The following is a 13,572-nucleotide window of genomic DNA, read 5'->3' as shown; positions in this document are numbered from 1 at the left end:
TGGCACACACAGCTCTTTCTGAAGGGAGGATCTATCTCCCCAGGCTCACAGGTGGGATACAGAGCTTGTGTTTCAGGAAAAGCACAAGCTTCAGTGTAAGTCTTGAAGAACCTGAATTTTTCTGGGCAGTTCCTCTCCAAGATGCTAATGGTTTCCAGTCATCATGACAAGAAATATCTCCTCTTTGCTAAACTGGAAAACACTGGGGGTATTCCATCTGCCTTTGCCATACTCAAAAAAGGTGGAATCTAAGATCACTTATCTGTAGAAGAATGGCCCTTCCTAGCACTTCTGCATGATACTGGCTGCTTGAGACCCCAGAACCAAGGGTGCTGGTGTAAGATAGGTAAGCTCCTGAGTGATTCTAATATGACACCTGCCTGGAACCTGAAGTGATGACTCCCTACCCACCTACACCCAAAGAGTGCAGAGTGAGCTGGGGGCTTGGACCCATCATTCTACTGCGTGACCTACTCATTAGAGGGGATCTAGTTCCTGATCTTATAGATTTTCCATGGCTCTGGATCTCATGGCCTGCAAGGGCCACCCACACTCACATATTGACAGTGTTGTCAGCTATAGCACTGAAAAAGTGAAAGGAGAAAGAGAACGGGCAGATTCCCTCACTATTCTGTTATTCTGGGAAGTAATTTTCCCCAGAATGCTGTAATGAAAAGGTTTACAGATCTCAATGATAATCTCTTGAATGGAATTGCTGTTTTATGTTTCCCCTAATTATTATCCATCTGCTGAATCAGTTTATTCTAATATGGAAAAATAGATGTCATTACCTACAATAGTTGGATCTTCTATTTTACTTTCCAGTCTTTTGTTGTTTGGCAGATATTTTATATAACTGTACTTTATTTTTTGCAATTTGTAGCAATGCAGAATAATTCTTCTTAAGGCACATACAAGTGTAATCAGTGTATGACCAGTTGATTTTCTTCCCTCAATATAGAAGACAGCACTTTGACTCTTTGTTTCACTTAGTTACATATGTGTCCATCCTTTAGGATTCTCCTTGAAACTACCAGTAATATATTCATGGTTCCTTCATTAATAACCAGTAATCAAAATAGATAAGACTTAGTTATTTTAAATTTATATAAGATTCATAATTTAAACTTCTTAACATCTATCCTTGAAAGAAATGTACCATGGGAGAGAAGGGTTATTGGCACTCACATACTGGAAAAATACCTTTGGTAGTCCCTGGGATGAACTGGTGTTTGTGTAGTCAGATGATCATGAAGATGATGATGGTGATGATGATGATGATAATGATGATGATGATCATAGACAGATAACAATGATATGATAGACAGATATAGACAGAGATAAATATTTTAATTCATAGTTTTCTTATATAACCTTTGCCACAGTGAATGAATAAAGGACCAACCAGGAATGTAAACAATATTTTTTTTGAATTGACTTTGTTTAATCATATATCCATGTTTCATAATTATGTTTGTTAAATGGGGTAAGCTAGAGTTTCTGTTTACTTTTTTGGCCACTTCCTGCCATGTGAGCTAAATTCTAACCATACTCATATATGAAGTGAGGTAAAAAGGCATTAAGCTACCATGGCACACTTATTACCATGATGGTTTCTGGGCATATTTATCTCCCTTGTGGAACATAATCCTGGTGATCAGGTTACCTATTAGTCTTGTCTGTGTACCCACCACATACTTAGGACTTGGGGGGTAAACCCTGCAGAGGTGTTCTCTGTACTCACCAACATGCTGACTTGAGCCATTCTCCTTGGGCAATAAGAAAGCATTGGGCTCCATTTTGAGCTATTAGGAAAATGCAGAGATCATATGTATGAGTACATCATGAATACTTTAAACAATTACCACTCTCTTACAGGCTTTAAGCAAGCACACATTTTGTTGCACAAGTCAAGATTTCACTTTTTTTACCACTGATTTTGGAGAATTCTTTGTATATTATATATACCAATCTTCTGATGTATAGGTGATTTTTAAATATCATCTCAAGTTGAATATATTATTTTTCATTCTATATCAAACTTATTTCACATAATAAAAATGCTCATTTTTTATGAAATACAGAAAAAAAGAAAGCACACTTTTTTTTTTCTCTTCAAGTTCTGAAGATCACAAATCCAAAATGAGTCTTACTGGGCTAAAGCAAGATATTGGTAGAACCAGTTCCATTTTGTGGTTCCTCAGAAGGAGCAGCCACGTGGTGCCAGGGTTACAGAGATCATCAAGATGAAAAAAACCCTGTCAGAATCTAAAATATCTGAAATTGAAAATCTGTACCTGCCTGGAACTGGACTCCACTAAGAGACTACTGGGTATATATTTACTACAGCAACATCTTCCTGTTGAATTGATTCCTTAATCATTACATACTGACCTCCTTTGTCTCTTTTAACAGGTTATGTGTTAAATTCTATTTTGTCTGTTATGGAATGGCTACACCAGCTTGATTTTGCTTTCCAATAACATAGAATATATTTTTTCTATCCTTTCACTTTAAGTCTGTATGTATATTTGTTGGTGAAATGTGTTTCTTGCAGGCAACAAATAGATAGGTCTTGATTTTTTAATCCATTCAGCCAATCTGTTTCTTGTTTCTTTTTTAGTGGTTTTATTTATTTTTTGAGAGGTGGAGTTACAGACAGAGAGAGGGAGAATCAGAGAGAAAGGTCTTCCATCCTCTGGTTCACTCCCCATATGGGTGCAATGGCTCGAGCTGAGCCAATCTGAAGCCAGAAGCCAGAAGCTTCTTCTGGGCCTCCTAAATGGATGCAAGGGCCCAAGCACTTGGGCCATCTTCTCCTGATTCCCCATACCATAATGGAGAACTGGATTGGAAGAGGAGCAGCTGGGACTAGAACCAATGGCCATATGGGAAGTCAGCGCTACAGGAGGAGGCTTAGCCCACTACACCACGGCACCAGCCCCCAATCTGTATCTTTACAGATACAGAATTAGAATTAGGCAATTTACAATCACAATTATTATTAAGTAATGACTAGCTCTTACCATTTTCCATAAATATACCAATTATTTGTTTTGGATTTTCTTTTCACTTTTACTAGGAGGTTTTATGCCTTCACATTCTTTCATAATGATGACTATAATTCTCTGTTTCTCTGTGTAGCACATCCTTAAGAATCATTCGTAAAGCACTTGTAAGGACAAGTGGTGACAAATTCATTTGATTTCTGTTTGTTTTGGAGGGCTTTATTTCACTTTCATTTATAAATGAGAAATTTGCCGGGTATAGTATTCTGGGTTGACAGTTTCTTTCTTTTAGAAGTTGCACTGCATCTCTCCATTCTCTCCTACCCTGTAGGGGTCCTGATGAGAAATCAGCTGTTAGTCTTATTGGGGATCCTCTGAAAGTAACCTGAAATTTCTCTCATGGACATTTTAGAATCTTTTCTTCAAGTTTTGAAATTTCACTCTGTTTCATGATGAGATAATTCTGACCATGTCTATTAGTAGTTCTATGTGCTTCCTATACTTGGATGCCTCATCTTTCTCTAAATTAGAGATGTTTTCTATTACTTTACTGAATAGGCCTTCTAAATTATTCTCCCTTTCAATGCCTTCAGGAAGTCTCTACATGTATGTTTGTTCATTTAATACTTTTCCATAAATGTCAAACAATATTTTCAGTTCTATTTTTTCTATTTTTTTCTCTGACTGAATTGTTTTAACAGATTTGTGTTCTAGCACAGATATTCTCTCTTCTACTTCATGAAGTCTTGTGTTGAGGCTTCTTCAATACTTTCTAGTTGTCATATTGAATTAATTATTTCTAACATTTCAGTTTAATTTGTCTTCAATATATCCCTTGGCAAATTTTTCAACCATATTGTGTATGGATTTATTTATCTCAAAATTTTGTTTCTACATGTTCTGAGTAATCTTACAATCATTATTTTGAATTCATTTTTCTGGCATTTCATCAATCTCTTTGTGAAGTGTTGTTGAATTCTTCTGAAAAGTCACATTATCTTCTTGTTCTTGTTTCTTGAGTTTCTGTGTAGACATTTATGGAACTACTTAATTGGTTTTCTCTTCTGATGGCTTTTCTCTTTGAACTATGTCTCTTTACTGAGTGGGTAATTTGCTCCTTCCATGGATATCCAGAGGCATGTGCTGTGTGGGGCCACAGATCTCTGGTCAGTGCTCAAGTGTGGAGTGAGATTACAGGGTGACACCCAAGTCAGGAAGGCTAGATCTCCTCTATTGTCAGCTGAGTGGGAGGGTATGATAATCTCTTATGGCATAAGCACAGTGTCTCCTCCTCTGTTCCATGGTGATTAATGCCTGTGGTTAGCCCATCGTGGCTACAACCCTCAGCTATGCAGGTGCATGAACTGCACAAAAGATCTATGGTGTCCTCAGTGTGAGCATGGAACCCTTGGCAAAGACCCTCTCCAGGCAGTTAAGGAGTTCTGAGTCTCTGAGGCAAGGTGCAATGATGGCCAGAGACTCAGATACACCCCATGCCCTATCATGTAGTAACAGAATTCTCACAGTCTTAACATGCAATCTCCCATGGTCACAGGGTGCTAGGGATTTACTTTCAGTCCCATGTGCCATCCTGTCCATGGAGAAAATAAAGACATTCCCAAAGCCAGATGCATTTGACTGCTCCTCCTTGAAAATCTGAACACCACAGCCTGTGATAGCAAGGTGGGGTGTGAGTGCCTTACTACCCTAAGTGGGTGCACCACCCACTGCTAAACCTCTAGACCAGACTCAGCATCAATGGGGAACACAGATTTATCCCTCAGATAAAATCCCCTAGTCCATGTGCCGGATCTGCTAAAGTCTCTTCTGGATTTGTGACGTGCTTTCTCCCTTCTGGTCATAGGAAATCCTCGTGAAGGGAGGCTTTTCTTTCACAAGATCACTAGCTCCCAGCTGCAAGAGTTGTGTGTGGTGTTCCTGTTCACTGCTGCCTGTTTTTGCTGTCCACAATGCTCCATGGCATCTCTCTCCTTTCTGCAAAATTTCCACTGAAAACTTCTTTCAACCTCTCCCGGAGAATGCATGTCCTTTGCTTTACTTCTGTCATTTTCTCCTTGTCAAAGTCAGCACATTTCCCTATTCAGCCATATTGGAATCTCCTTGTTTTCCTTGAACAAAATAAATGTCAGACTGCATTGGATTTGATTCAGATGATGAAAGTAGGTCTTCTATACATTCAATAGATTATTTTCACCTGAACAGTTTTCCAGGGCTCTCATTTAGATGATGGATGGAAAGCATTCAGGGATTCACTATTTTGTAACCAGCTCACTTGTGAAAAATCCGTGTTCTCATGTAAATGTGGTGATTCCCCTCAGATTTGTTGGTCCTCCAGTATATTTTTCAAAACTTGAAAGTCAGAGTTTTACACACACACACACACACACAGAGAGAGAGAGAGAGAGAGAGAAAGGTCTTGGGCCCGGCACTGTGGCTTACTTGGTTGGTCCTCTGCCTGTGGCACCAGCATCCCATAGGGGCACTGGGTTCTAGTCCCAGTTGCCCCTCTTCCAGTCCAGCTCTCTGCTGTGGCCCAGGAGTGCAGTGGAGGATGGCCCGAGTGCTTAGGTCCCTGCACCCACATGGGAGACCAGGAAGAGGCACCTGGCTCCAGGCTCCTGGCTTCAGATCAGCGCAGCACCGGCCATGGTGGCCATTTGGGGAGTGAACCAACAGAAGGAAGACCTTTCTCTCTCTCTCTCTTTTTATTTGACAGGTAGAGTTAGTGAGTTAGAGAGAGAGAGAGAGAGAGAGAGAGAGAGAAAGGTCTTCCATCTGTACGTTCACTCCCAAATTGGCTGCAATGGCTGGAGCTGCACCAATCCGAAGCCAGGAGCCAAAAGCTTCTTCCAGGTCTCCCACTTGGGTGCAGGGGCTCAAGGACTTGGTCCATGTTCTACTGATTTCCCAGGCCACAGCAGAGAGCTGGATCAGAAGTGGAGCAGCTGGCACTCAAACCGGCACCCATATGGGAGGCTGGCACAGAAGGCAGCAGCTTTACCCATTATGCCACAGTACCAGCCCCCCTCCAGTATATTTTTTACATTTTTTAACTTATGTCATGTGCTATTAAAGCCAGTTCTTTTTTTGCAGTGTGAATTTAACTTAATTTTCTTGAGTAGTTCCCTCAGTAAATATCTCAGAAGAAAATTGAGTAGACTAGAAAAAATGGAAATTGTTTTCTTATTCCTAAACTTACAGATAAAGTCTAGAATCTTTCACTATCCCATATGATTTTGACTGTAGGTTTTCCTATTAGATTTTCATATTAGATCTCATGAGTTTCTTGGAATGTTATCACTAATGTGTATGAATATGTCTGATGATTTTCTTTGACTCATAAAATTATCATTTTGCTCCTTAATTTAAGTGATATTTTTCATTACTTTGTCTTTGATAGTCTGAAACATGAAATTTGAAAAACAAAACAAAATACTTGATCATCATAGTGTATAATAATTTTTATATTTTACTGGATCCAGTATGTCAACATCTGTAAGGTTCTTATGTGTGTTCATGTGGAATATTGGTCCAATATCTTCTTGACTTGTAATACTTTGTAAAATGTATTTACTTATTTGAAAGGTGGGAGAGAGAGAAAGAGAGAGAGAGAGAGAGAGAGAGAGAGAGAGAGAGAGAGTCTTCTATCTACTCGTTCACTCCCCAGATGGCTACAATGGACTGTTCTGGGTCAAGCCAAGATGAGGAGTCTGGAATTCCATCTGTGTCTCTCATGTAGATTTCAGAAGCCCAAGTTCTTTAGACATCATCCACTACATTCTAGGTACACTAGCAAGGAGCTGAATCAGAATCAGAAAAGCTATAACATGAACTTGCACTCTGATATGAAATGCTAGCCTCACACACAGCACCTTGACTGGCTGCACAATAAAGTGACTTGTGATGCTTTTGTCCAGCTTTGCTATCTTGGTAATATTGGCCAAATACAATGAATTAGGGAGTCTAAGCTATTCTATTTTTGGATACTTTTTTTTGCACAGAAATGGCTATTAAATTTTTTCATTAAATGTTAAAATTCACCATTTAAATATTTGACTTTGAAATTTTGGGGAGAAATACTTTAATATTTAATTGTTTATTAACTATAAATTTTTCCTATGTGTATTTGCTTCTCCATGCACTCTATTTCTTTTTTTAAATCAATTAATTTATTTGAAAGTCAGAGTTACACAGAGAGAGAAGGAAAGGCAGAGAGAGAAGTCTTCCATCCTCTGGTTCACAATGGCCAGAGCTGTGCTGAGCCGAAGCCAGGAGCCAGGAGCTTCTTCTGGGTCTCCGACATGGGTGCAGGGGCCCAAGGACTTGAGCCATCTTCTGCTGCTTTGCTAGGCCATAGCAGAGAACTGAATTGAAAGTGGAGCAGCCAGGACTTGAACTGGTGCCCATATGGGATGCCAGGGCTGCAGATCAGGGCTTTAATCCACTATGCCACAGCACCGGCTCATACTCTATTTCTTTAAAAATAAAAACACCTGTTTAATCATGTATTTTATATCATAGTTTCTAATTATCTTATTAGCAATTCTGACTTCATAGGCAACCATATTTTTCTTCTGCAATGTACTCCCATATATTCCCAGTATGTGGAACATCCTTGGGGGAATCATTATGGTTACAAAATCCTTATTACACTTACTACCTAAAATGATCCAGGTTCTCACAGTTTAGTTACTGTTTCAGAAATTCCTTGTGTATTTACAATGATTATAGCAGAAGAACTGTCACTACTGTAATAGAAAAAAATTTATTTAGGAACACTATATGGTTTAGGGATTACTAAATACTACTGTATTTAGGAATCACTAATGTAATAGAAAAAAAGCAGAAATTTATTTAGGAACACATGTAAAAATTTCTTGTTGTTAAAAACAACTCATGTTTTACAATAACTTGGGTTAAAATTCTCAGAGAAATATGAAATATTTCACAGGGAGCTATACATTTTAAAGAACAAACAAATAGTTCTATCACATTGTGAATTAGTTCAGAATTGATGTGTTACTTGGTGAATAAAATTAAATTAATAAAAATAAGTAAAATTCCAACCCAGATACACCAAAAATTTCATAATCCAATACATTTTAAATTAATGGTTGACACAACTAATGAATCTTATATGTATATTTCTGAATACATCTACTGTGAATAGTTATGATATAGTAAGAACTAAGATTGAAAGTTTGAGCTGAGGATTCTTCTAATAAATGAATCCTGCTTCTTCCCACCACTGCCTGGTGCTCTCCTTGTGAGAAATCATAGAAACAGACACTCACCCAGGTGAGTATCCCAAGTGAGTCCATGTGAGATGAGGCCACAAGCTGTGGTTATAGAGAAGGGGTGACATCAGCTCTTTTCCCATCAGGCTCATAACAGTTGCATCACTTATAGAAGCAAGGTAGCCTGATCTTTGGGATCACTGGGAGTAAGATTCACACAAGGAAAACTAAAATTCCCTCTAAAACTCCCTCATTAGGAGCAGCTGGTTTCCACAATTTCCCATGTGTGGACTCCTTTCCCTAAGCTATGTGTTTCTAGGATTGCCTTGCTCAAAGTCCTTACTGACAGATAGAAGCAAAACAGTAACCCTCCCTTTGAAATAAGGAGAAACCAAAACAGATCACTCAAGGTATTCCCACTGCTTCAGGAGACACCAGCTGGGCTGCACACTTGTTTTCCAGTTGTGTTAGGAGCTCAGTAAAATGCAGCAGTACTCCTGTATGAATTAAGAAAATGTTTCATTCACAAAGCTTACTCAGGAAAAGTGATATTTCCTCCATGGGACAATATCCAGCCCCTGCACTGGGACCTGAATGATGTTTTCATTTCCCTTGTCAACCACCTAATTGAGCAGATTCATTTCTGGAGGACTGAATGTATACATCCAATTTTAGCAGCATAATGAGCTGAGAAATTCACTGACCTGCTCATGGTCACTTCCTCAGATTTGACCTTCTAGGCTTCCAAGGCAGTGCATCCTACATACTCACATAGTCATCTCCAATGCACTCACAGCATTGCTCATTTCACACACTGGGTTGTAGAGAAATTGAATCTTATGAACTAACAAATTCTGTTTCTGTAACACCCACAAATCTCTTTGCCATAATTCCACCTCTGGCAAATCTTTACTCCACTGAACACAGTCAAATCTCTGCCTTGGGTTAGTAATCCCTAACCTTTTGATTTAAAGTGGTAATATTTTTTATTTTAAAATTCTATTTTTGAGAGCGATAATTACAGAGAAATGTGAGTGTAGGTAGAGCAGGGGAGAGAGCGAGAAAGAGAGTAGGAAAGAGAGACAGTAAAAGAGCTCCCATTGGCTGATTCACTCTCAAAATTCTAGTAACAACAAAGCTAACGTTGACCCAAAGCTGGGGAGCAGAACTCAATCCAGTTCTCACATGTGGGTAGCAGAAAACAAGTAACGTCAGCAATCACTGTGCCCCATAGGGTGTGCATTTTCGGGAATCTGGTGTCAGGATCTGGGGTAAGGAATTAATGACACGGCATGCAAGCATCTTATTTGCTAAGTTAAGTGCATGATACATAGAGCTGTTGCTTTTTAGCCTAGAGAGGAGAGCTACCATGCATAATTTGGGTGTCACTCTGGACTTTTGCCCCACCTACAATTCTTAAGAGAGCTCTCTGACCCCATCCAGCACACATCTCTGGATATCCTCTGAAGGTGGCGAAAACCTCCCTTTATACCTAGAAGTGCATTCCCAAGAGCAAACACTTCAGAACAAATATCAACACACGTTTCTCCTGCTGTGTAAAATAAGCACAGAAACACAGGAAACATGCACAAGGAAGAAAATATGACTCCCAAAAAAGAACATGATACATGATGAGGTTGAGGAAATGCCTGAAAAGGAATTCAAAAGATTAATTGTAAGATTACTCAAAACATAGAGAAGCTGTTAATGTCATCAAAATATTGATACCACAAAAAGTAATTTACAGATTTAATGTAGTCCTCATCAAAATACCAAATATATCCTTTTCAGATCTGAAAAACAATACTAAAATTCATATGGAAACAGAAGAGACCCTGAAGAGTTAAAGCAATCATAAACCACAAAAGCTTTGGGCATCACAATACCAGAATTCAAGATATACTACAGGACAGATATAATCGAAACAAAAGTTATAGTCAGAACAGCTTCATACTGGCATGGAAATAAACATGTAGACCAATGTAACAGAATAGAAACCTCATAAATTAATCTATACACCCACAAATAACTAATCTTTGACAAATGAATTGAAATCAATTCCTTGAAAAAGGACTGTTTTTTCAACAAATGTTGCAAGAAAAACTGATCTCCTCATGAAGAAGTATGTAGCACCTACCTTACACCTTTTGCAATAATCAACACACAAAAGAAATGTATAGGAATGAAACAGAATGTTGTGATAAGTTTGTTGATTTTAGCCCTTATTGATATTCCTGTGGAACTGTGCTCTTGTTACTTTTTATTTGCTGAATATTATGGCTAATGGTGAATTAAGCATGTGATTTTTACAGTGGATTTAAATTATGACTTTTGAATTAAAAAAATGGAAGTAAGTGGGGGATAAATAGAGGGAGAGATGAAGGGGGATGTACTGTTATCTTCTTAGAAATGTACCTATGAAATACATGGGACCTGATTTCTTCATACTAGGAAAAATTTAGAATAAATGAAAGGAAAAGGAAAAAAAAACCACAGCATTAGCCTGGTAGATACAAAATGGAAACTACAGCATTTGCTTTTGTTTACACATTTTCCCTCCTTCTCCCTCCCAAAATCTAAAGGTGTGCTTGATGTGATTCTTCTCTTCTTGAACCAAATCTTTAACATTTACACTCCCTGCTTCTAACTGACCATCATACCCTGGCTCCTTTATAAACTCTGCCTTCTTCCAGAAAAATCTTACCTGTTGCTTTGTAATGGAAGGCATCTCTGGGTTTTTGCCTATAAGAATCAAATAATAAATGAGTATGAGGACTTACAGCTTTCCTAGGGGTGAAGAAGATGTAGTTTAGTGTCCAGACATGAAAATAGTCTCTTAGTGTTTTATTGATGTTTTTGGTTATTTGTAAATAATTTTACAGCATTCTTTAGTTCCAAGTCCTGAAAGATAAACAGGTAACAAGAATAGAGAACTAACATTCCTGAGTATTTTGTAAAACCCATGTTAAGGAATTAAATGCCTTGCCTCATATCATTTTATCTCTTAGATTAATTTTGGAGAAAATGCTATCACTAGTTTAAAAACAGGAAACTGAGGCAGAAAAGGTTTATCTAATTTTCCTATGCCAATATGTTTAAACATTCTATAAGAAATGACAATCAAAATGTAAAGAATCATTCTTTTGTCTTCTGGCTCAGTTTCTAAAATCTCAGATTTCTTATCAGCAAAAATTAGTGAGAGAATGGGAGAGTACAGATATTGATAATCTACACTGCAGAGAACCATAGGATTACAAATTGTCTAAAAACAGAATGAGACTCAAGTATCATTACTGCTTTATTTATTTATTTATTTATTTATTTATTTATTTTTAAGGTAAGCAAATTTCATGTATTTCACATATAAGATTTAGGAACAATGTGATATTTCCCACTGTACTTTCTCTTCCATCCATGATCCCACAATTTATCCTCCTTCCTCTCTTATTCCTTCAATTTTTTAAAAAAAGATTTATTTATTTTACTTTAAAAGCAGAGTTATAGAGAGGGAGAGGCAAAGAGAGAGAGAGAGAGAGAGAGAGAGAAAGAAAGAGAGAGAGAGAGGTCTTCCAGCAGATGGCTCACTCCCAAGATGGCCACAACAGAGATGTATTGATCCAAACCCTGGAGCCAGGAGCTTCCTTGGGATCGCCCATGTGGCTGTAGGGGCCTAGTACTTGGGCCGTCTCCCACTGCTTTCCCAGGCCATAGTAGAGAGCTGGATCTGAAGTGGAGCAGCTGGGACTCAAACAATTGCCCATATGGGATGCTGGCACTGCAGGCAGAAGCTTTACCCACAATGCCACAGTACCAGTTCCATTGCTTTCTTAATTTTTACCATGATATACTTTCAATTTACTTAATAGTCATAAGATTAACTCCACACTAAGTCAAGAGTTCAACAAATATAAGAAGAAAAAACACTGTTCCTTAACAGTAGAGATAAGGGCTGAAACACTCATTCAATCTCAAAATGTCAATTTCACTCCTATACATTACATTTTTTGTACTCTATTATTTACCACAGATCAAGGAAACCATATAGTATTTTTCTCTTTGGGACTGGGTTATTTCACTGAGTATAATGGTTTCCAGTTGCATTCATTTTGTTAAAAAAGACAGGATTTCATTCTTTTATGCTGAGTAGCATTCCATTTAGTATATTTATAAAGTATTATATATTATATATGTAAAGTAGTATATATACATACATATATATATATATCTCACTTTATTTATCCAGTCATCATTGTTTGATGGATATCTAGGTTGATTCTATTTCTTAGCTATTTGGAATTGAGATGCAATAAATATGGGGATATAGATAACACTTTCATATTCTGATTTCATTTCCCTTGGTTAAATTCCCAGGTGTGGGATTGCTGGGTCATGTGATATATCCATTTTCAGCTTTCTGAGGAATTTCCTATTGTCTTCCACAAGTCTTTACTAGTTTACATTCCCACCAACAGTGAATTAGGATTCCTTTTCCCTCCACATCCTTGCCAACGATTATTACTTGTTGGTTTTTGTATGAGAGATCTTTATATATTCTGGATATTAATCGTGTATCAGTTTCATAGTTCGCAAATATTTTCTGCAGTCTATCATTTATCTCTTCACTTTGCTCAGTGTTTTCTATGCAATGTAGAAGCTTCTGAGCTTTTAAGTAATCACACTTGTCTGTTTTAGATTTCATTGTCTGTGCTTCTGGGGTCTTTTGCAAGAACTCTTTGTCCATGCCAACATCTTGGAGAGTTTCACTGATGTTCTCATCGAGTAATTTCATGGTATCTGTTGTAGATGTGCTCCATTTTGAGTTGATTTTTACCTAAGGTGTAAGGTAGTGGTTTTGTTTCATGCTTCTGCATGTGGAGATCCAATTTTTCCAGCACCAACTATTGAAGAGACTGTCCTTGCTTACTTCAGGGATTGGTTTTTGCTCCTATATCCAAGATTAGTTGGTTGTTGATGTGTGGATTGAGTTCTGGAGTTCCTATTCTGTTCCACTGGTGTACATGTCTATTTTTATGCCAGTATAAGGCTGTTTTAATTTTAATTGCCCTAAAGTATTCCTTGAAATCTTGTATTGCGATTCCTCTGGCTTTGTTTTGTTGTTTAAAGTTGATTTAGCTATTCTTGTTCCTTATGTTTACTATATAGGTGCAATATAAAAATGATGCATTCTTAGGCTTATGCATGTCCTGTATACTTTACCTTTTTATTTAGAACTAAATAAAACTTAAAAGAGGTGGTGCACAACAAATGAAACAGTGCACAGAGGCAAAAAGAGACCTATTGAATGG

Source organism: Lepus europaeus (genome assembly GCF_033115175.1).
Source record: "Lepus europaeus isolate LE1 chromosome 21 unlocalized genomic scaffold, mLepTim1.pri SUPER_21_unloc_1, whole genome shotgun sequence".
NCBI classification, from domain to species: Eukaryota; Metazoa; Chordata; class Mammalia; order Lagomorpha; family Leporidae; genus Lepus; species Lepus europaeus.
This window is presented reverse-complemented; position numbering follows the sequence as displayed.